We start from the raw sequence: 23540 nt of genomic DNA, 5'->3' as shown, positions 1-23540 counted from the left end.
CTGTGCAGCTGTCCTGGAAAGGATTAGAAATCAGTTCTGGAAAAGACTACAGTAGTTTTTAGTGAAGAGTTCTGCTGTGTCTTTAATTATTTATAAGCATCAGGATATAAGGACACCATGTTGACCCTTCAGCAGGGAGAAAGATTGCAAATAATCTAATAAATGCCATATGCAAATTTACAGATTGTGTAGGTATAGTTGCAAGTTCTGAAACTTAGAAGTGAGGAAATAAGGTTTCTGCTTAATATTTTGTATGTCAGACATCTTGTTTGGTTAGGCAACTGGATGAGATGAACATTGTAGGGCCATTTTAACCGAAATAGACTATTCCACATTTCTCATGGCACAGCCCTCTCCTAAGGGGTCACAGATTTACTTACCACCCCTGCCCTGGTTGCTCTCACCACCATTCACTGTAGTGGGTTTTGCTGACAGGATGAATTAGGGGCAGGTTGGAGGCTCCTGCTCCATGGCCTTGGGCAAGGCAAGGCTGCAGGAGCACTGTGGAGGGGTTACTGATTTTGGCAGCTGAATGGTGTTGGGAAAAGGAGAGAAGCTGCCACATGTTCCCAGGGGAAAGGGAAGAAAAGCAAGGCTCCTTTCTGGGCTGAGAAACCTCTGTGGTAGAAGAACCTGTCCCTGTCCAGGGGGGGAATCCAAAGAGCCTTGCAGGAAATGTATTTGCCAGGTCCTCAGGGAAATGAGCATTGTGTCACTACTTTGTGGCTGGAGATGTTGTCAGACCATTGGCACACATCATCCCCAGGGGCCTATTTGCTCAGAGCATGGCACTGATGCATTCTTGGAACTATTCTGGTCCTCTGTGTTGCAGAAGAATTTAGAAGCTACAAGAGATTTTTGAAGTCTCATTGTGCCCTGCATCTTATTTTAAAAAAGTGTCATCTCCACTGCAAACTAACTCAATCTAAAGAAGTTGCTATTATGCTGTATCAAAGGATGCTAAGAGATGTTAAATCAGTCTCAAGCTGGACTATGGAGTGTGTCCTGGGTTGTAGTGTAGGATGTGCACCAAGTATTTGTTCTATGACCATCTTCATGAGCTGTTGGAACCAGGTGGGGCAGTGTTCTTCCCAGGCCCCCTGCCTTTGGGGTGTCTTCTGTTAATTGGCCATCAATGCTTGGCCCATGACTCACAGGTAACTCCCTCCAGGAGTTATCTCTGTTTAATGGGCCATCAAGGACCCACTTCACAACTCATCATCCCATTGTGAGATGCTCTGCCCAGGGGGAGGAGCCAAGCATTCTCACTTGGATATAATCTGGGATTTGGGACAGTACAAGCAGCACTTACCCACTGGATTCCCAGAGGAGCAGAGCTACCAGACCTTTCTACAGGATCACTGCTTCAGGAAGACCATCTCATCTGGACTGCTTCCACCACCCTGCTCAGGTTGTATTCTGACTCTGTTACTGGTCTTTTGTATTATTGCATTTGTTTTATTTTATCTTACTTTTTTTCCTTTCTTCTTATTAAATTGTATTTCTGACTTGGAGCCTTTCACTCATTTTGCTTTCAAACCACAACAGAGTGCCAGCATACAGAACTCATCATTGTTCATTTTAACAGGGGTCTGAATATTGATGATCTCAGGAGTTTGACCTGGCAGTCTCGCAGTGCTCAGATCACTGCTTCCACCTTGGCAAATGCAGGTTTAGAGAATTTTTGAGATGTTCTAGTGCAGAGAGAAGAGGACCCTGAGAGTCACAGCTGGAGAGAAGGAGATCCCAGAGGAACATCACCTCTGCTTTTCACCAGCTGCCAGCACTGCTGATCACTGTGCTTGGGGCACAGTGATCATGAAATTATAAAGTTCTCAATATTTGGTGAAATCGGGAGGTACATCTATAAGACTTTTACATTGGACTTCCGGAGGGCAGACTTTGGCCTGTTTAGGAGACTTACTCAGACAGTTCCTTGGGAAGCAGTCCTTAAAACTGAAGGAGTTCAGGAAAGCTGGGCATGCTTCAAAACAGAGATCTTGAGGGCACAGGAACAGACTGTCCCTGTGTGCTGAAAGATGAGTCAACAAGGCAAACATCCAGCCTGGATGGGCAAGGAGGTTTTGGAGGAACTTAGGAAAAAAAGAGGATGCATCATTTTTGGAAGGAGGGTCAGGTCTCTCAGGAAGTATTTAAGGGGGCTATTAGAGCATGTAGGGATAAAATTAGGGAGGCCAAAGCTCAGTTTGAACTTAAAATTGTGACATCTGTAAAGGATAATAAAAAATGCTTTTACAAATATATTAATGGTAAAAGGCAGGGTAAGACAAACCTTTGTTCTTTATTAGATGCAGGAGGGAACTTAGTAACTGCATATGAGGAGAAGGCAGAGGTGCTTAATCCCTTCTTTGCCTCAGTTTTTAGTGGAAAGACAACTTGCCTTCAGGACAACTGTCCTCCTAGGTTGGTTGATGGTGTCAGGGAGCAGAATGGTCCCCTTGTTATCCAGGAGGAGGCAGTCAGAGAACTGCTGAGATGCTTGGATACTCATAAATCTGTGAGACCAGATGGGATCCATCCCAGGGTGATGAGGGAGCTGGCAGATGAGCTTCCAAAGCCACTCTCCATCACATACCAACAGTCTTGGCTCACTGATAAGGTTCCAGATGACTGGAACCTGGCCAATATGATGTCCATTCACAAAAAGGGTGGTAAGGAGGATCCCAGTAACTGTAGACCAGTCAGCCTGACCTCAGTACCCAGTAAGGTAATTGGAACAGTTTATCCTGAGTGTCATCTCGCAGCACCTACAGGATGGCCAGGAACTCAGGCCCAGCCAGCACGGGTTTAGGAGGGGTACATCGTGTTTGACCAACCTGGTCTCCTTTGATGACCTAGTGACCCAACTGGTGGATGCAGGAAGGGCTGTGGATGTCTGTTTGGACTTCAGCAAGGCCTTGATGCTGTCTCCCACAGCACACTCCTGGAAAAGCTGGCAGCCCATGGCTTGGACAAGAACACTCTTCGCTGGGTTAGGAACTGGCTGGATGGCCGGGCCCAGAGAGTGGTGGTGAGTGGTGCTGCATCCAGCTGGGGACAGTCACGAGTGGTGTCCCTCAGGAGTCTGTGCTGGGGCCAGTTCTGTTCAATATTTTCATTGATTACGTGGATGAGGGTATTGAGTCTGTCATTAGTAAATTTGCAGACAACACTAAGCTGGGAGCATGTCAAGTGTCAGGAGGTAGGAGGGCTCTGCAGAGAGACCTGTAATGGTTGGATGGATGGGCGGAATCCAATAAGGTGAAGTTTAATAAGTTCAAGTGCCGAGTCCTGCACTTTGGCCACAATAACCCCCTGCAGCACTATAGGCTGGGGACAGTGTGGCTGGACAGTGCCCAGACAGAAAGGGACCTGGGGGTTCTGGTGACAGCAGCTGAACATGAGCCAGCAGTGTGGACAGGTGGCCAAGAGGGCCAATGGCATCCTGGCCTGGATCAGGAATGGTGTGGCCAGCAGGACCAGGGAGGTCATTCTTCCCCTGTACTGGGCACTGGTGAGGCCACACCTTGAGTGCTGTGTCTAGTTCTGGCCCCTCAGTTTGGGAAGGACATTGAGACACTTGAATGTGTCCAGAGGAGGCAACGAGGCTGGTGAAGGGCTGGGAACACAAACCCTGTGAGGAACGACTGAGGGAGCTGGGGGTGTTTAGCCTGGAGAAAAGGAGACTCAGAGGTGACCTTATCACTCTCTACAACTTCCTTAAGGGTGACTGTAGTCAGGTGGGGTCGGTCTCTTTCTCCAGGCAGCAACTGACAGAACAAGAGGACACAGTCTCAAGCTGCACCAAGGGAAATATAGGTTGAATGTTAGGAAAAGGTTTTTTATGGAAAGAGTGATAAAGTTCTGGAATGGTCTGCCTGGGGAGGTGGTGGAGTCACCATCCCTGGATGGGTTTAAGAAAAGACTGGATGTGGCACTCGGTGCCATGGTTTAGTTGAGGTATTAGGGCTGGGGTTGAACTTGATGATCTTGTAGGTCTCTTCCAACCCAGTCATTTTGTGAATTCTGTGAATCCATGTGGGCTGGGCAGGGCAATGCTGCCTTCTTCATGTAAATCGGAAGAGCAAGGAAAGCTAATTGCCAGGTAAGGTCATTAACTCTTTCATTCTCAACTGAACCAAGAAATATCAGCTCCAAATTTAGAGTGATAAAGTCAGAAGCTTCAAAACCAGAAACATGTGTTTGGTAATACCCAGCAGAAGAGAAGCAAGGATTAAAATAGAGATTAGTCCGCGTTGTATCTTTGAAGCTTGGATTCATGCCCATAGCTGTGGTTCTGAGTTGCTTCTCAAGCCAGAAGGCATGTGGATAGGAAATCTTGCAAAATATCAGATCTCATAGGATTTCTGCCTCTTAAAATTAGCCATGTTGCAGGATTGGGCACTGTCAAGGTTTAGTTCTGTTTTAAAGTGGAGACTTACTTTTAAAATTGGCCTAACTATTAATTTGAATTGGATCTTTATATAGTACATTTTCCAGATGCTGCAGTAACACCTGCTAGTGCAACTACAAATAAAAAAAGCACTTAGTATTTTTTAAAATGTGCAAAAGCTATGTGTATCCCTGGTACTGAGCCACAGCATAGTTTCTTGTGGCACTGCTTGTGCTTATGGGACCTGTGAAAGCAAATCTAATTCAGATCAAGTGCCTGTTATGCAAGTGTGAGCTGTGGTCACCATGGGCTGTTTTAATGTGAGGTCCTTTGGCTGTTAAGGAAAATAAAACTTTTTTTTTTTTCTTTTTGCAGGCTCTTTCTTATACTTCTTTTACATTGCTTTTAGTTAAAATGCAAATATTTAGAGGAACATTTAGGTGGCACAATGATTTTTTATATCTTTATTATTATATATTGTGTGTGAAAGCTTTGTGTGTGATGACCTTTCTAAGATGTCATAGCATAATTTAAAGAACTTGAAGCACACAAGCACTTGGGAATAGAAGAATGAAAATAATCAGATTAAATTGAATAATCACATTAAATTAATAAATATGTCCGGGTTGCAGTGTAGGATGTACACAAAGTATTTATTCTATCACCATCTACATGAGCTGTTGGAACCAGGTGGGGCAATGTCTTCCCAGGCCCCCTGCCTTTGGGCTGTCCCCTGCTAATGGCCCATTAATGCCTTGCCCATGAGTCACAGGTAACTCCCTCCAGGAGTTATCTCTGTTTAATGGGCCATCAAGGACCCACTTCACACTCCTCATCCCACTGTGAGATGTTCTGCCCAGGGGGAGGAGCCAAGCATTCTCACCTGGATATAATTTGGGATTTGGGACAGTACAAGCAGCCCTTACCTACTGGATTCCCAGAGGAGCAGAGCTCCCAGACCTTTCTACAGGATCACTGCTTCAGGAAGACCACCTCATCTGGACTGCTTCCATGACCCTGCTCAGGTTGTATTCTGACTCCTTCAGTGGTCTTTTGTATTATTGCATTTATTTTATCTTACCTTTTTCCCTTTCTTCTTATTAAATTGTATTTCTGACTTGGAGCCTTTCACTCATTTTGCTTTCAAACCATGATGTAAATGTAAATTCAGTTTACACAGAGAAGAGCTGTACATCATGCTGGTGCAGCTGGATGTCAGAATATTTAGCCCTGCACCTTGAGACAATGGTCTCTTGGCCCTGCATGAGCTCTGATCACTTTTCACATGGCCTGGTCAGGTTTGGAACAGGGTTTGTGGGGATGCCAAAAAGGGGCATTCTTCACTCTGGTAGTCTGTGCCAAATCCCACTCCCAGGCTTTAATATTTTGGAAGCAATAGGACTTTTAACAAATCGGGTAGAATTGTGGACCACTTAAATGTAGGCGAAAGAGTACATTTCAGAAGCTTGTCTTGGTAATGATGGCAAGGTCTTCTTTGATTGCAAAGAGATATCTAATTGCATCAGACATTTAGCAAAAAAAAAAGTCTTTTTTTTGACAAAGTTATAAACAGCTGAAAATAGGAGAATGTGATGGGACAGCTTGTGCTGACAGGTGGCCCTACCACCATCTGCAATAATTCTTTGATACAATCAATTCGTTGAATGCTTAGCATATCGTCTCTCAAACTCCATTAATGTTTTAGTTGTTTACTGTTTAGAGTGCATTTAGAGGTGCAGATTTGGAGGTTACAACCTGTTCCCAGCAGTATCACAAGTTTTGTGGTGCTTCAGCTTTGCATACCCTCAACTAAAATTAATTGTCCCTATTCAAGGAATCTCTTAGACTTAAACTCTTCTGGATGTCCTTCTGACTTACCCAGGCAAGCCTTTAAGTTAGACCCATGTTTCTTTGCCTTCAGCAATATATTTTAGCATATACTTACTAACTGTGCATGTGATGTAGTGTTGGAATGAAATTTGGAGTTTTGCTGAACATGGACATAAGTTTGGTCATTTTCTTATTTTAGGTATTACAGCTTCTTGGGCTGTTTTGAAGTAGGTGTTGTACACAAAATTATGGTGTTCTGTATAATCTATTTCTGTAGAAAAAGGAACATATTTTCCTACCTATTATGGAATGCTCTGATGCAGAGGCCAGTTTATTTCTAGCTCTATTTTTTTTTCTAGTCCCTTTTTTAGTGCTGTCAGTCTTGGTCTGTGTTATTAGGACAGTTTTCAACACCACCTACTCTTAGTTGTAAAGCAGAAAGATAACTTCATTTTTCATTTTGTGGGGATTTCATTTGCAATTTTAAATAATTTTTCTTGATACGAGACAAAGAAAAATAATAGATTTTACTAATCAAACGATGCATTAACTGTATTGCACAAAATTGAAAAAATGTTTTCAAAAAATAGGAAATTAATTATTCCATTGTAGAAAGGTTCAAAGCTTTGAAGCTTTCTCATTTAAGTCTTACTAAAACTTTCTCTTATCAACTTACATACTCTTTTCCCCCCAAAGCTGCCATATTTCACTTGTAGCTGCCCAGCATTTTTGAGGAATTTACAAGTCTACTTGTGTGTCATACAAGATTTCCTTGCAAATAAGCAAACCTGCAGGACTTCATGGACAACGAAATGCAGCTATTCTGTCTTCATCAGTCATTTTCATGTTAGTATGGGTGTTTTAGCTGGTCTCCTTGTGTCAAAAATAAACATATTTTTATTGTGTGCTAGAGAAGGTGCTCTCTTCCCAATCCTTTCTGTGGGCCTGGTGTGAAATCTTGCTCATGCTGGTGTTGTGTGGGATATGTAGAACACATCTGACTTTCAACAAACAATTATGTTTATGGAAATCATGTCTTCTGGAACTGGAAATTTAGGTTAACAGATTCAGGAGTTCTTGTTAGGTAATACCTAGTGTGACAGAGCAGGACTCTTGGAAGCAGAGCACCCAAAGGAATATAACTTTGAAACTGCCCGGGGATAATTTTGTGTGTTCTCTTGAAGTTTGGATGCTGTAACCACTGATTCCCATAAGGTATAACATGGTATTTCTTCTGTGCTCTGACCCAATCTTCCACTGTTGCTACATAAATTCTGTACTTTCTCATACATGTGCACATCTTTTAAGAGTAAAAGCACAGAAACCATCTAACTGAAGAAACACATTTAAAAACCAGTCAAGACTGAGAATGTCCAGAGTGGCGGTTTTATTTTTAACTTGGATCTCTTCTTCAGGTGCTTCTATCTTTTCTGGCCTTTGCAGTCTGAAGTCAGAGAGGACTTGGCATCATTAGAAGTGTGTTTCCATGTGGTGTGAGGATGCTCCTGTGAAAGATCTAGGTCTTCTAGGGTTGGCTGGTTTTGATTTGGCCTTGCTATAAGACCTCAATATAATGTTCTGTGTACAGAGCAACCCAAAGATTGTATCACAGATGCACACTCAACTTTTCAGCTTTATGAAGTGTGTCATACAGCCAAGAGTGTTTTTCTGAAACCTTGGGTCTTAGTCTTACCTGCATTTGCAGGGTCCACATGGGAGACAGTGTTCCCAGATCCTCGAGAGAGAGCCCCTTGGATAGGGAAACACATCTCCAGCTTTGTAACCTTAACAGAGATTGCAGTATTCCTTCAGAGCAAAATATGCATGACATCTGGAAACAATTATTCCTTTAAAAATCACTCAGCACTGAAAAGGAAAACTAATGAACACTGAAGTTTGCAGTTATCCCACAGTCTGGGTGACCCACACTGGAACAAAGTCATTTCTAGAAAGCCTGAGCAGGGTGGGCACAAAGCTGGTCCCTGGATCCTAAGGCTGGTCAAACTACTCTGGGACCAAGAAGTAACATTTACAGTAAATGAGGTGGAAAGGGAGCTTTTTCTTCCCATTTTATTATTGGAAGAGTGAGGAATACAAGGAGCTGTGTCACACTAGCAGACCTCATCCATCAAGGAACCGAACACAGAATTTATGGACTTAGAGCCAAATCATACTTTTTGGTGACAGGACTTATTCTTATTTGGCTCTTTTAAAACAGTCTAATGTGAACTGTCAAAGGGTTGGAAAGGCCTACAGTGAAAAACTAGTGTGACTGGGGTTTGCTGGACTAGTGAGGGAGCAGAAATGCTCTGCTGGTCTTTGCTGACAGTGGATGTCAGGATATTTCAGAAGGGACAGATGCTAAAGGAGATCCTGATTGATTTAGGTCTCACTAAATGTTGCCTTCAACCTTTCCACAGTAATGTGGAAGGTCACTGGGAACTGGTTTCTCCTCTCTCAGCAACGTTAAGGTATGCTCTAATACAGCAGTTCCTAGATTCATTATTTTTCTAAAAAAATGTGGAAGACTCTGGGTCTGTTCTTAGCCTGGTTTCTCAGGGGAAACATGTCTGCCTTCTGACTGTTCTCAAGATTCAGGTACTAAATTCCTTGAGTTTTGTGAAAGCAGGTGGCTATTTAGATGGCAGAGACACAGGAGCATTGGAAGCTCAGCAGTGCTCATGGGCAGCAGAGGACTTGCCCCAGAAAGGGACCTCTAGAGAGATCCAGCTTGTGCAAGGGAGCCCTGGTGACACAGACAGAGCTGCAGGACATGTGGAGCCAGCACTTCCTGGTGGCACTGCTTTGTTTTTAACCCAGCCTTGCCCTCTGCACTCCTCTCAGAGATGGGCCTCCCTTCTCCTTCTCCTCCTCCTGTGTGCAGAAGAGCAGTTTCAGCAGTTTTCATGCCATGTCCTTGCAAAACCTCCCTGTCTTGGAGCCTTTCTGACCCCTCCGATTGCCACCAGCAATTTTGTACCTGCACAGTGCTCACTTGGCACAGGCTGGCATTGCCTTTGATCTGGGAAAGTCCCTTTTTGCAGTGCAACTTGGCTGCTGCAGTGTGTAGAGCTTGCTTAGGCAGAGGAGGGATGTCAGAGATGGGATGTACTTTAAAATGACGCCCAGTTGCTCTGTTTTTGACAGTGGTGATTTTGTTGAGCAACCCAGTGCCAGGGGCTTGATGAACTTGCAAGGTGTTGCACTGTCTTGATGAAATACCAGTTAAGTCCAAGGCCTCAAGTGCCTCACTGGCCCTGATGCACTCTGAGATGGAAAAAACCCTGACGTTGCTCTGTCAGAATGTATGATAGATGATTAAACGCCCTCTCCTGTTTTACAGAAGACAGGAATAAATTTATTTTCAGGGCTGCAGGAAAACCAACTGCTTAATGGTCACAAAGATCCCTGAGTACCTACTGTTCCCCAGAAGGACTAGGTGGTAGTGCTGATGAACATATTTATGCTGATAAACATTATGCTCAATTTGCATGCCAGCTGGATCAGCTACTTACTTGCTATTCTTTTTGCAACCATAATTTTTATCATAAATATTTTCCAGACGTACATCAGTAGCTCATATCGCCTGGCTGGCAAGTGTAAGACAAGACTGTCTTAGTGAGCCAGACAGTTTGTACAAAACAAGCTGACTCTGTACCCCAGAAAGTGGTCATTTCCTGACTTTTTTTGAGGCTCTGAGCTCTTTCTCAATACCTATGGTACATCTGCAGGCAGATTATGGCAGGAATGTTATAACTCCAGAGGCATTAATGGAGGAAAGGGTAATTTGCTAGCTTGCATTATACCTCTTGCCAGTGACATATTGTTTTTAAAACAACTTCAGGTTGGATGGGTGTTGGAGGAGCAGTTAGGACCCCAGCTCTTGATCCTGAGACTGCAGTTTGCAGCTGCAGTAAAATGTGTCACTGAAATGTAGGTGACACTTTGTGTTGCACTTCCATAGAGAAGGTGAAGGATGACTCCCATGACTATGGAGCTGTGATCTGTCCTGGTAAAGTGGGTGAATAGCAAGATGGGAAGGAGATAAAGGAAAGACTGAGCTGGAAAGTGAGAAATGCATGGGAGGAATGGAGTTGATGTGCAGGAAAAGGAGAGGGAGCAGAGGAGTGGAAAATTAAATCAACAGCAGAAGTGCAGGTTTGCATTGCAGCCCTCCAAGAGGCCAAAGCCAGGGCCCTGCTGAACAGCCCCAGGGCAGCCCAGGGCTGAAGCTTATGCTACATCAGGTGAGGCAAGGGGCAATACTGCTTTCCCCCCTTCAGGGCAAGCCTGGGGATGAGACTTCATGGGGAAGGCAAGGGAGGTGTTTTGACAGATTGCCGTTCTCCCAGTGACATTGCTAGTAGGATCAAGGTAGAATTTACTCCTCACCTCAGGGTGGCAGGTGGGTTTTTTGTTGTCCTCAGCACCCTAGAGGAACACAAGCTTCTGAGGGTCATGAAGGCATTTTTCCCTGGGATTTGTTAAGCATTTGTGGCTTATGATGAGACCAGGAAGTGTAAGGTTGGTTTTTGGGGGTTGTTTGTTTGTTTGTTTGTTTGCTTTAATGCTCCTGCATTTTCTGACAGGTGATTACCTGCAGTGGTCTCTCTGCAGTTCTCCCTGTACAGCAGTTAGAGAGGGATACCCTGAAGAGTTGTGGTGGGTGGATCTGAGGCAGTCCCTGGGGAGTTGTGTGGTGAATGAACAGGTAATTTAATTTCAGCCTTACTAAGCCGTTTGCCCACTGGCATATCCCAGACAATAACTCCTAACTTAGCTTTTTTTCTTCTTCTTCTTCCCATAAAACATAAAAAAGTAGAAGAGTTGAGAAATAGGAAGTATATGGAAGTCCTTGTAGACTCCTGTTTGGTGGTGATTGGTTCAGATTACATTGTGTTTCAGTATTTTATTACTACTCTAATGCTTATCAAAGCATTCTGAGAAGTCCTTCGAAGGACAGACAGTCTGCATGAGTGCAGAGGGTGATGCTTCCTCTCACTGCCTTACTATCAATAGGATGCAAGTCCAAATGGCTCTTAGACTCTAGATTTTTGATTACAGGAGGTCCCAAATCCAAGCTCTTCAGCTCCTAGTGAGGGGAATGGGGAAGATGATACAGTGCCAACTATCCGTGTTTTGCCTTGACTTAAAGGCAGCTCTGTGCCTAAGCTGTAGTCCCTGGAGGCAGTGCACAGGCTGCAAAGACCTTTGTTGTTCATAGCACAAGCATCTCCTCTTCTGGTTGTAGTCCACAGCTCCAGCTGGTGAGACAAGGCATATGGCAGGCTGGGTAAGACCGATGGGTAAGATTTCTGGTATCTTAGAACATGCTGGACAGTAATGCTTTCATTTTAAATCCTTTTATTATCCAAATGGCTGATTAAAAGGAAAGAAAACTTCTTGCAGTGAAATGCTGCAGCAGCAGTTTGTTTCTGGTGGCTAAATCCACAGTGCTTTTAGTGTTTATAGCCAAGTAGTGGGGCATGGAATGAATTCTTACTGCCCTGAATGGACAATCCCCAGTGATCTCTGCAGACACTGCAGATTCTTTATGCTGCCAACACTCATTACAGTCCTGTTTTCACACCTGCTCCATTCCTATTTTATCAACAAACCAAAAAGCCTCAATTTTAAGCAGAGGCTGGTTGCCACCTAGTTTTTCTCACCTTTGCACTGTGGTAAGGACAGCTAGTTTGGAGGCAAGGTCTTTCCAAAATCTTGCTGCTTCTTTGGAGCTCGAAGAGGGGGCTATGTACTTCTGAAAAGACTGGCAGCCTGCTGCAGTACTGCCTGGTGGCATGGCTGGGAAGGGTACCTTAGAGAAGCTCTTCCTTCTTTCTGGCTCAGGAGAGCTTTCATGCTCTGTTTGTTGTCAGTTGCTCAGAGGTTATCACTTACATCATGTTCACATATGCTTTACTCTGGGCAGGTAAGCAGTGACAAAGGAGCTTGTCTTATTTTGATGCCTTGACCTGAGTGATTCACTCAAATCTGATGGTGCCTAGAAGGTATGATTAAATAGCCATGATTGATTAAACACCGGTGATAGCTCCAGCTCTATGTGCCATAGACATTTGTTTACTGTTTTTAAATCCTGGCCCTGTTGATAGCTGGTGTGTTATCTAAATGCTTTCACAAGCTTTTGCCGAAGTGCGTAAGAGTCCATCAGAGAATTGCTGTGCTTGGGTCATTTTTTTAGATCAGAGGTGCAGTAAAGAAATAGCTTGTCCAGTTCTAAATATACTGTCCTTGACAGATGTGAAGTAAGCCTGCTGATTAAAATAGCTGCCTAGTTCCCAGTGCAAGATCTTACTGTATAACATCAGTGTTTGGCTGCCCTTCTGATAAACTTGGAGAAGGACTGATTTCCATTTTGTTCCTTTCAAAAGGGAAGAAGTCAAAGGATTGTCATGTATCAGGAATGCACCGATTCTAGGAATTTCTAAACAAGACCCACTGCATTGTGACTGGCAGCAGGAGCCAGGATTTATAGGGAGATTACTTGGTTAAACGTATCCTGAAGGAATGAAAAATGAGCAGCCCAAAAAAGAAATTTGTTGAATATTTTGGCAGTGAAATAGTGTGGCTTAATTTATGAGCTATCTTTAAGAAACAGATTTCTGAGAGTAATTTTTTTCTCATATTGTGCCATTTGGAGGTGCAGCTCTTGGTGAGATGTACAATTCTACTGAATGCTCATGAAACGTGATGGTACAATCTCTCTTTTTCTCTATATGACCCAGTTGAATGCTTGGTGGAGCATCAGCTGCCATATCAGGGGTGGTGGTACTTTCTTGCCTTTGTCTGTTCTTTAATTGATGGCCAGAGAGAGTGGGAAGGAGGGCTGGCTGCAGGCGTGCTGAGCCCTGAGAGTCCCTTCTGCAGAGGGGGATGGGGGAACCATGGCTGAACAGGGATGCCACAGGTCCCTGATGAAGCTGAGTAGGTGTATTGCAGGTTCAAGACCAGACTGAGGAGATTGAAAGGCATTTTGTTTCCTTTACTGTGTCATGCTGTGCCAGAGACAGTCCACTTGCCTCTCCAGGTGCCACCTCCAGTCACCTACTCCTATGGCTGGGATAGTCTGGGACAAGTGATTATGAGGCTTCAGGGGTTAAAGGTGATGAGTCCCAGCCAGTGTGTGTAAAGGTTATGGATGAAACAGTGGCTTCATTTGAATCTCTAAAATTTCTGCTATTGAATGAAGTAAAATGCCTTATTTTCCTGTGACAATTTTTGTGTGTGTGTGTATGCACTGGCATACATGTATATGTAATCCAAGAACCCCACAAAACTGCTTTCCATTGGCAAAGCATCCCATAGGTGCCAGTTCCTCTGAAATTTTCCATTCAGCTATCTGCACAAATTTAATACTGCATACATCTCCAGGAGCTTTGTTTTTGCCCATGTGAAGCTGACTGTCTATAATGAAGTCATGAGTTATTTGCCTAAAATAAGAACCCAGACTTCAAAATAAGAAATCCAAAACCAAACCCACAGCTATTTTTTTCAAGTTCTAAAAAAAAAAAATCATATTTCCTTTTTAAATGAATCTCTCACCACTTAGTATGAACTTGCAATTCTGCAAGACATGGAGAGCTTTTTTAAGCAGATGCTAAACCTGAAGTCAGTGGAACATCTAAGCAAGTGCTTAAAGGTGAGCATGTGCTCAGACACTTGCTAATTTGGGACAGAGCATTCAATGTTTTCCTGAGTTGTATCTTATGTTTCAAGGGAAAAACCATTGTTTTGCTGACCGGTTCATTTTTACTGTGCTGTGTGCTGAGAGCTCAGGATAATCCCATTTGGAAAAAAGCAGAGAGGAGGAAAGGTTACACTTGGGAAAAGCTATTTTCGGTACCTCTGTTTTCTCTAACCCCATTTTCCTAATTATGATCAGCTAATGCTGACAGACTCGTTCACAGAAATTAAACCCCTTTATGTGGTACAAACAAGTCAGTGAAGCCTGGAGTTGGACCCTACTTGAACATAAGTAAAATAAAGATCCCCTGTGGCTTTTAATTCTTTTTTATTTAGTTACTTAATTGAACCTGTGCTGTTCTTCCTCTGTAATTGATTACCACACAGAAAAGGTAATGAAACAGAAAACTTTATTTTCTTTTCAGTGATCTTTATGGTTATCATGGAGATGTTTTTACTGCTTCCTTTTGGGACATAAAAGTTCTCAATATAAGCAAAGGGAAATCAATGTTAGTTAATTGAAGGCATTACATGGTTGGAAGATTAAAAGTTGGAGGGGAGTTGTTTTGGTTTTTTGGTCTGGGGTTTTTTTGCCCTCTTTTCCCCTGTTTCTCTCCACAGCAGATCAGATCAGTTTTTTCAGAATGCGAATTAATCTGGCATTTTATTGTCCCTTTTTTATTATTTTTTTTTTCCAAGCTAAATCACAGAGTTTGGGGACCTGATCCAAAACCCAGTGAAGCCAAATGGGAATGGTTCCATCTAATTCAGTGGCTGTGGATCATACTGTAGAAGCACATATTCAAGACACATGTATATTTGTATGCACACACACAGGTGCCTATCTGCTCCACATCCCATTTGTCAGAACTGGAATTAATTTCTGAGCAAGATAGGGAAGGAAAGGAAAGTTTGGGGGATTTTCCTGGATTTAAAGATAAGCCAATGATAATTCAATAATGTCCTTTAAATCTCTTTCTTCTCATCCTTCTCTCCGCCACTTTAATTTGTGAAGCTTGGTTTTCTTAATTTTGTACATGTTACCCCTTCTCCTGTTGTTCCTCTTTATTTGTGTGTCTCCACTGCCTTTGGCAGGACAAGGGTCTCATGGACACAGTTCATTCACTACCCTGAACCCAGCTTCTCTTCCACTTTACTTTAGCCTTCATGAAGCTGTGGGGATTTCTCAATGAAGCACAGAGTTGGCTCAGAGCTAAAGGACTCAAGCCTGAACGTCCAAGGCAGTTGCCAGCTTTCCCCACCCCTTACCTTTATGCATACAGTTTTTTTGCCTTGGAGCAATTTTAATAAAGACTATGTAACAACACAGTGTTGGCATAGCATGAGCAATATTATTCCATCTGTTTCTACTGAAAATGTAAAAACGTGTTAGTATAACATTAAGATTCCAATTTTCAACCATTAAAAATCAGGCAACACTGAAGTTACAGACTGCTTTTCATAGCTATTTAGTGACTTTCCTTGCCTTTGTTTTTTTGGAACTCCAGTTTAGATTCCTTTAAAACTGTCTGGTGTTCAGAGTTTTGGGCACCTATCCTTGGAAACAAAGGCTCTCTTAGGTATTTCAGTTTGGGCAGCCAAAACAATTGCTTTCTGTTGACAATGCTGCAGAGGTGATATTTTAAAGAGTGTTTAGAATCTCACGGCAGAAATGAAGGAGGATGGTAAAACATTTATCATGACTTCTATGAGAATTAACCTTATGTTAGACAGCGGGCTTGAGTGTGTTAACTTTTGCCAAACATTCATGCTAATGTATGCTAATTTTTTGCCAAACTCAGGTTGGTATAAAAAAGAGCTTAGAGGGAATATTCAGTGCTTTTCTGAATTGGAACCTTAACGCTTCTCTTTTATTTGATTTTTTATTTTGGTGTGAATAATTATAAAGATACATCCGGCAGAGTTTTCACTAAACATCACATTTTACACAGTGATGATAGAATATCCTGTCAGTGCGATTGTGGTTATTTGTGCCAAAAGTCTCATTTTTAAGAGTTATGCTGGTACAGTCAGGAAACAAAGTGAAGCAGCATGTGGCTTCCTGGCATGGGTGCCTACTGAGAACAGCTTTCACTGTCAATGCTGCAAACTCAAAACAGTGTTCACAGGGAGATTTCCATCGATGCAGAACAGTATTGAGCAAAGATATGATGCCAAACAAACAAGTGATCAAGGAGTGAACAAGAAAAGGTTCTTTGCTGGACCTGATTCTATGAACAAGGAAGAACTGGTTGTTGACATGAGGGCTGGAGGCAGCCTTGGCTGCAGTGACCAGGGGGCTGTGGAGTTGAAGACCCTAAGAGAAGGGAGCAGGCCACAAAGCAGGATCACAGCCCTGGGTTTCAGGAGAGCAAAATACACCCCTGTAGTGGTGCATCCTCCCCTTCCTCCCTCTTTTTCAGGCCACAGTGTGATCTAAGAAATGCTCATTAGGCCTCAACCTTGACAAAGAGCACTGGGGCTCAGCTTCTCTTGAGCTTATCAGAAACTGCTTCCAGAAGTTTTGCTCTCTAACCAGCCCCTGCTTTTTTATTTTATGAACAGGCTTGGAAACTTTTTTTATTTTGCCTGAATGGCATAACATTCTTGTTCTCACACTTTCAAAGAAAATTTTTGACCCAAAATGCAGCCAGGATGAAACATGGTATTGACTAAAGCCCATTTTCTTGCAGCCCTGTTAACAGTGGGTCCAAAAGGAGACCCTTTGAGCTCTCCTAGACAGCAACCTCTCCCTGAGTGGAGCCTCTCAGGTTTGCTACACTCAGGGGATTGCCAAACAAAGACAGATCCTGAAGTCCACTCCTTGGGCCTTGATTCTTTGCCCATTGAGAAGGTGCAAAGGCTTCCAAAGTATTTCACTACCTTTGGGGAGAATTTTTTACAGGTACCCTGTACAGGCTCCTTATGTCTATGTGCATGCAAGTGTGCATATGCAAATGCATGTGCATGCAAGTGTGCATATGCTACCTCAAATATGGGAGAAATGCTGCTTTCTTAGATTCTTAAGTACTTCAGATATGTAAGTAAGTTAGGCCTGAAAATAAGTTGCTGTTGTGATACAGTACATCCTATATGATTCCATTGTTGAAGTGTTAAGTTTAAGTTAAATGTTGTTAAGTTTATGCTAAGCATAAATGCTGTTAAGTGATATCAGGCCTTTAGACCATATTGCTTTTTATCCTTACCATTTTCTGTTCTTTTGTCACACACACACATGCACATGGTTTTTGTTTTATTTCGGTTTGGATTGATTGACTCGGGATTTTATTTAGTTGCTTTTCCTCAGTGTGCCTTAGCCATTTAGTAAGAAGCAGAGTGAATCTTGCCAACAAAATTTGTTGTGCTGTTGCTTTTATATCAAACCTGTTTTTACTGATACCTTTGCCAATGATTCTTTAAGCGATCTCTTAACACTCATTCATAACAATTCCTTCAGAGATCTGCTTGGAAGAATCCTATGACATGTGGCTACAGAGAGAAAAGGAGTGCAGGAGTGATGAGTGCTGAGGAAAGGACCCACTGAAGCCATAGGAAATCAAGCAAATGTGCCAGGAAGCCTGTATGCATAAGCAAGGAGTGCCAAACTGAATTCAGGCATCCAAAGGAGTGTGTGACATTGTACAAGGCTGCTAGGTTGATTAAACAAGATTTTTCCTTTGTAAATCCATGCCAACTGTTGCCAATCACATTCTTATCCTTCATATGTTTGTAAATGCTTTTCAGGACAGTTGCCTCCATCAACTTCCTAGAGACTAAGGTGAAGTTGACCAGTTTGTAGTTCATCAGATTTTCCTTACTGCCATTCTTGAGGTTGTAGGAATATTATTTCTGCTCCAGTCATCAGCAGAAATTGTTTGAATTTAAGTGGCTGATTTCTATAAAAGTGTTTTAAATTTTTCATAGTATTAAAAAGCTCAAGGCCTCTTTCACATGTATCATTGGACTGTTACTGTATTAAGTTCCTTCTAAAAAGAAATTCCATCTTTTTAATAGATATTACAGGTAGGTACACTCAACATAGAGAAGGTGCAAGTGGACATTATCACATCAGTTAATGTGTGCAGTACATGCAAAATATCTGGTATGTACCTTATCCAAACCTTTAGGGTAGCAGGATGGTTCTGAAATTATTTTGGTGGTGGTGGAAACAGTAGGAGTTGTTTTTTACCCTTTCTATTTTGTTCTGGGTGTTTTGGGTTTTTTTTTGGTTTTTTTGGTTTTTTTTCTGAATATGAGGCCCTTGTGTCTGTCCAGGTTTGGCAATGACACTGGTGAAGGGTCAGGAATTGGAACAAGCTGTCCAGGGAAGTGGTTGAGTCACCATCCCTGGAGGTATTAAAAAAAAGTGTAGATGTGATGTTTAGGGACATGCTTTAGACGTGGACTTGACAGTGCTGGGTTAATGGTTGGACCTGATCTTTGGAGTCTTTTTTACCTAAATGATTCTTTGAGTCTGTCATTTACTGCGGGTGCTAGAGTAAACCGTAGTAAGAGAGAGAAGAGCGTGATTTTATTATGGCTGCTGTGCTGTCTGATACAGCTGCTTGCAAAAAAAATTCAAGTGTGTGCTGAGAAGCTGCCTCTGTTCCTCCTCAACATTTTTGTGAACATAGCTCCACTTGTGCTCCTTAACACTGAGTGAACATGTATTGGCAGCATCCCCAGCAGTGCTGGGCTGGCCCTCTGAGACCAGAGTGGACCTGTTCCCCAGCCTTTGACAGTGCTCCCTCCTCCCTGAGACAGGCCTTTGAGGACCATTCATATCCCCCTAAATGCTGGAACTGGCTGCTCTCACATCTGCCTTTTTTTTTTTGTTTTCATGAGGTGTGACTCATCAGAGTCATCAAGCAGCAACCTCGTAAAAATGGCTTTTCTAGAGCCATGGAAACCACAAGATCCCATTACAAGCCGTTTCATTTTCAGTGACTAATGGAAGGTCACCAGTAATGAGACAAGAGGAAATTCTTAACTCTTTCTCAGGTTCCCTTTTTCCTCCTTAGTAAAAACATGGTTTACTAGTAAATGAAATTCAGCTCAGATGGGTATTCTTTGTACATGCTTCACCAGTGTCTGGCTAGTTGACAGAAGACTGCCAAATGTCTGTTCACGTTTCTAGGTTTTCCTGCAAAAAGCATTTGCTGCTTGTAAGATACATTTTGGCTACTTCAAAAGTCTCAAAAGAGCTGGGGCTTTTTTTATTCTTTTCTTTTTCATTTCCATTTGTGATTTTATAAAACATATAAGTAAAAGTGGTAAGGAGCAAAGTATCAGGGTTTCAGATTGTATTCATGAGCAAATTAGCAGACCTTCATGACCAGAGAATAGAGCAAACTGGTGAAGTCAGTGTAGCCAAGTCCTGCAGTTAAAATTGCAGAGCTGGGAAACTGGAAGTCTCACTCATTAATTTAATTGCACCATATTAAGAAATGAAGAGGGTAAGAGGGCAAACAGACACAGAAACACACATCTGAGCTTTAAAAAAAAAATTGAGCAGCATGTGTTGTTGGCCCTATTAATGTGATTCAACATAAGCCAGCTTTCAGACCTATGCAGAGATCTTGTAAAATTAATGTGAGCAGTATGCTGAAAAATAGAGGTATGGGACTCATAAGTAAGAGCTGGGAACTAAGCTTGTGGCTGGCAGGATGGGCAGTGTAGGACTGTGGAGGGCTGTGGAGCATCATATGCACTTCAATTATCAAGTGCTTTTTAATGTCTGTTGGGGGCCTCTTCAACTTAGAACCATTATACAAGAACCATGTGCAAGAGCCTGTGGTGCAATGGGCTCTGCATTGTGCCTCACACTGGAGGTGAGCTAATGCTGGGGTCAGAGACCTACCCAGCCAAGGCTTCATTAAGTGACCATGAAGTCAGCACAAGCATATGTGATATAATGGGAGGGATTGTGTGTCGAATTTTTCTCCCTCTTTCCCTATCTTGCATTCCCCTGTTTTCAGCTCAGTGCAGGCCTCAGGGATAATGGCAGGTGAGTCCTGGACTGGACACCAGTGGCAACTTTTACCCCGTGCCTGTTGGCTACTGACTGAAATCAATTGTTCTACCTCAGTTTACAGCAACAAAGTATTTGGTCTTGCTTGAATCTACTTGAGAAATGGCACTTCTCCACTTTCCCACCTCATCAAATCTCCAAAGGCATCCCAAACTCACCCATGGCTTACCTCCATGGTAAGGGGCAAACAGACTTATGGAAGTTCATAACAGCACAGGTAAGTGGGATGAATTTTTTTTTTTTTCGTTGTTCTTCATTTGCCTTTGTATAGGAAATTTCTAGAAATGGCTTCTAATTACAGGTGAGGAGCTGAGTCTTAGGGTCAAATAAGCCCTTGTGCAGTTCCTCCCAGCCACAGTCTGCAGGAATTTAAGGAGTTGTGTAACCACAGTGATGATGCTTCTTCCCTACCTTAAGTGGCTGGTACCATTATAGGATTTCTTTTTTGAAACTTGGCCAAAAGCTCTTCTGAAAGCTTTCTATATGGAAAGTATGAAGAGTAGGAAGGATTTTAAATCCAACCCCTCAACCTTACATGTCCTGATGTGGAAGAACCCCATAATTCAGAATGAAACGTGGACACCCCATTAGCCACCTGGTATTGCACCTGACCTCTGGGCCACTTGGAGAAATCCTTGCCTGAGAGTGTTGTCCCAGGTCCAAAAACCAGATCCTCTTTCAAAGTCAAGGGCTGTGCCCATCTGGGGTCACCAAACTGTGAATTCTTGTGGATGCTGTGGAAAAGCTGTGAGTCACAAATATAATTTCCTGCAGCATCACTATATGTGTGTTCCTGCTTAGGGCTATATAGAAGCAAAGGCTGTGCCACCTCCAAGAACTCACATGGGAAATCAAGGGCTTATTCTCAGGTGACTGCATCTTCAAAGAAGCTGACTAAATTAAAAGAGCACTGTCAGAATGTCTGAGTCCTTTGGAAGTCCAGCTCAGTCGTGCTGTTTAGTATCTATGTACCTGTCACTTTGCTTTAGTTTCAAGTAAGGAAAGGAGATGAAAACCAAGAAATGAGCTCAAGTGACCCCATGTGGGATAAATGGAACACACTGACAGACTAGAGGCAAGGGCAAGCTTCCCTGACTACAGCAATATACAGCTGATGGATGTGATGAAACACACAAATGCTTCTGTCCTATGGTTTTCTGGTGAATGAAAGGTGATGAGAAGAGATTTATTTCAGGCTTCTCTTTGTAAAGTTTTTCATAATGCAGATGGCTTCTGTGTGATCTTCAGTATCAGCAAAAGAGGTGTTTCTTAGAAGCTTTAGAGAAAAGTATAAGAACATTTCAACATCAAAGTGATGACTAACACTATTCTCTTCCCTATATGCTGTTATTGATCCTCTTAATGGCCCTCATTTATTGACTTCCTTTTTGCTGTACCAGGAGATCATTGACTCCTATTATGAGTCTAGGAGTTTTTGGGCTAAAGATGAATGCAATTATACTTTTCTTGGTTTGTTTCTGTTGTTTTACATCTTACTGACTGGGATTTTCCTACAAGAAAATCATCAAAGAAAGTAATTCTATCCCACACTGTGGTGGTGAGTCCTGAAGAGAAAAGTAGGCTGCCTCATTTTAGTACAGAACTGAAAGACTTGATCTGGGGATGCCCAAAGACATGCCAGGGTGCTCCAGAGGTAGAAGTCACTCAAATGCAAGAATGAAAAGGGACATCAAGTTGCTATGAAATGGAGCTTAGATGCTGCAGTCAGCTCTTTGCCTGGCATCAGAAGTAACTGCTGACAAAATCAATGTAATGTGCTGTGCAGGGAACTGTATATCACGGTATCCATTCAAATGTACTCAGTGCAAATGCTGAGCATTTGAAGACTTAATGTTATACAACTTCTGTCAGGAACAGAAATGGGGAAGCAGAGAATGTGAGTTGGATTTCTTCCTGGGACATTGATTTGGATTGGAACACCAATAAAAGAGAAATGGTCTCCCAATGATGGAAGACTTTGTGTTGAAAAAAAGTGGGTGCAAGTATGTACATAACACATAGCAAGTGATAGAAGATGATCAGATAAAAATGTTGATTTGAAGACCAGGTAAAAATCCAGTTTTGGGCCTAGTCATCTTAAAGAAATGAAACACAATAACCCAGAGACTATTTTAAACAGTTATTTCATAAAATCTTACCTTCCTTTGACCTTTTCAAACTTGTCATTGATGTAAAAATGTGAAAAGTTAATTAATTAGGACTCTCAATTCAAATTTCACCTTGGCAATTTCAGGTAGGTCATGCAGCATGACTCTAAGGACTACTGCAATGTATTATAACACAAGCCTGGAGTTAATATGTAAATCTTTGTCATATAATATCCCACAATCTAATGTACATTGGTACTCATCAACTTCTACCTGAAAAGATGGTTTAATAGGCATTTGCTTGAGATCCTGAGGTTATCCTAGACATAAGCACCAGACATGAGTGAACCAAAGCTGTCCTAAGATATTCAAGAAGCATACCCATTAAAGACTGCAGGTGTGCTCTGTCCATCTGTGCCTTGGCAGAATATAAAACTCAACATCACCTGAAGCTGACGTGGTGTAAGTGCTTATTGGACGGACAGGCACATATGAGATCATTTTGGCTTTCCCTGCAAACACCTGTCATACAACATGCACAATGAACTTGGACAGAGTTTTTAAATCTTGTGTAGTGCCAGGTGGAGAACAGGCATGGAGATGTGCATGAGAAAGGTATTTTTCACTCTGGATGAGACTGTTGGACAAGAAAGAACTTTAACGTTTCCTTTACTGAGAAGGTTTTTGCTTTGAACTTAAGTGGAATCTGGAAATTAAAAAAATCATACTCTCCATACCCTTTTTAAAAATAATAATAAAATATAGTTTAGCTGAAGACATTCAAGCACTGATTTGGTACTGAGTATTAGCAGTTTCCTTCTGCACTGAATCCACTGCCTCTGTTGCATTGGACAAACTGGGAGTGTAGTTTCTCTTTTTTTCAGAGGAACATGGTTTTCCCTCCTGCTTTTGCTTGACTGGCCAACAGCTGAATTCAGCATGAACAAATCAGCTCAGACATAAAGACCTAAAAATATCAAAATAGAGGTAAGTATCAATGTTCACAAAAGTTTTTTTTTTGTAAGAAGCAGCCTGTGAATATTCCCAGTGATTCTGGTTACTGAAAGCCCTGTTTTGTGAGCTTCAGGCCATGGCAATGCATTTGTTGTTTGTTTCCTTGGCATTTGGCAGATTCCTGAATATCCTTTTTTGTTATTTTCTGTCTCTTGGGGTTTTTTTTGCCTCCCCAGGACCCCCAGGCAGAGCCCTCTTGCTCCTACAGAAGGTCTCCACCCTCACTGTAGAAGGAAATAGAGGGGCTGAGGGAAGCATCTGGTGGAAATGAAATCCGAGCAGTGACACGCTGAGGAAGACATTGCATTGAGTGGGAGGGAGGCCAACAGGGTACCTGGGGCCCTTTTAGCTCCCATCTGCAGCACTCCACTCATTTCTCTGCTTTACCTCGTGAAGAGTCTGCTGCTCAACTACCAAAGTAAGAGAAGAGCCAGCCCTTAGTCCCATTGGAACAAAGGAA

At 42.5% G+C, this 23540-nt stretch overlaps 1 protein-coding gene across 1 annotated transcript in view; it reads left to right on the top strand.

The window, feature by feature from the left end:
• Positions 1-23038, top strand: part of SOCS5 (suppressor of cytokine signaling 5) — a 76236-nt gene extending 53198 nt beyond the window's left edge. Inside the window, exon 4 of the transcript XR_014589523.1 lies at positions 22951-23038. The gene's annotated coding sequence lies outside the window, so the exon portion shown is untranslated. The remainder of the gene's footprint in view (positions 1-22950) is intronic.
• The last annotated feature ends 502 nt before the right edge of the window (positions 23039-23540 follow it).

The sequence above is a fragment of the Zosterops lateralis genome (assembly GCF_965231275.1).
Source record: "Zosterops lateralis genome assembly, chromosome: 3".
Taxonomy (NCBI): domain Eukaryota; kingdom Metazoa; phylum Chordata; class Aves; order Passeriformes; family Zosteropidae; genus Zosterops; species Zosterops lateralis.
This window is presented reverse-complemented; position numbering and strand designations above follow the sequence as displayed.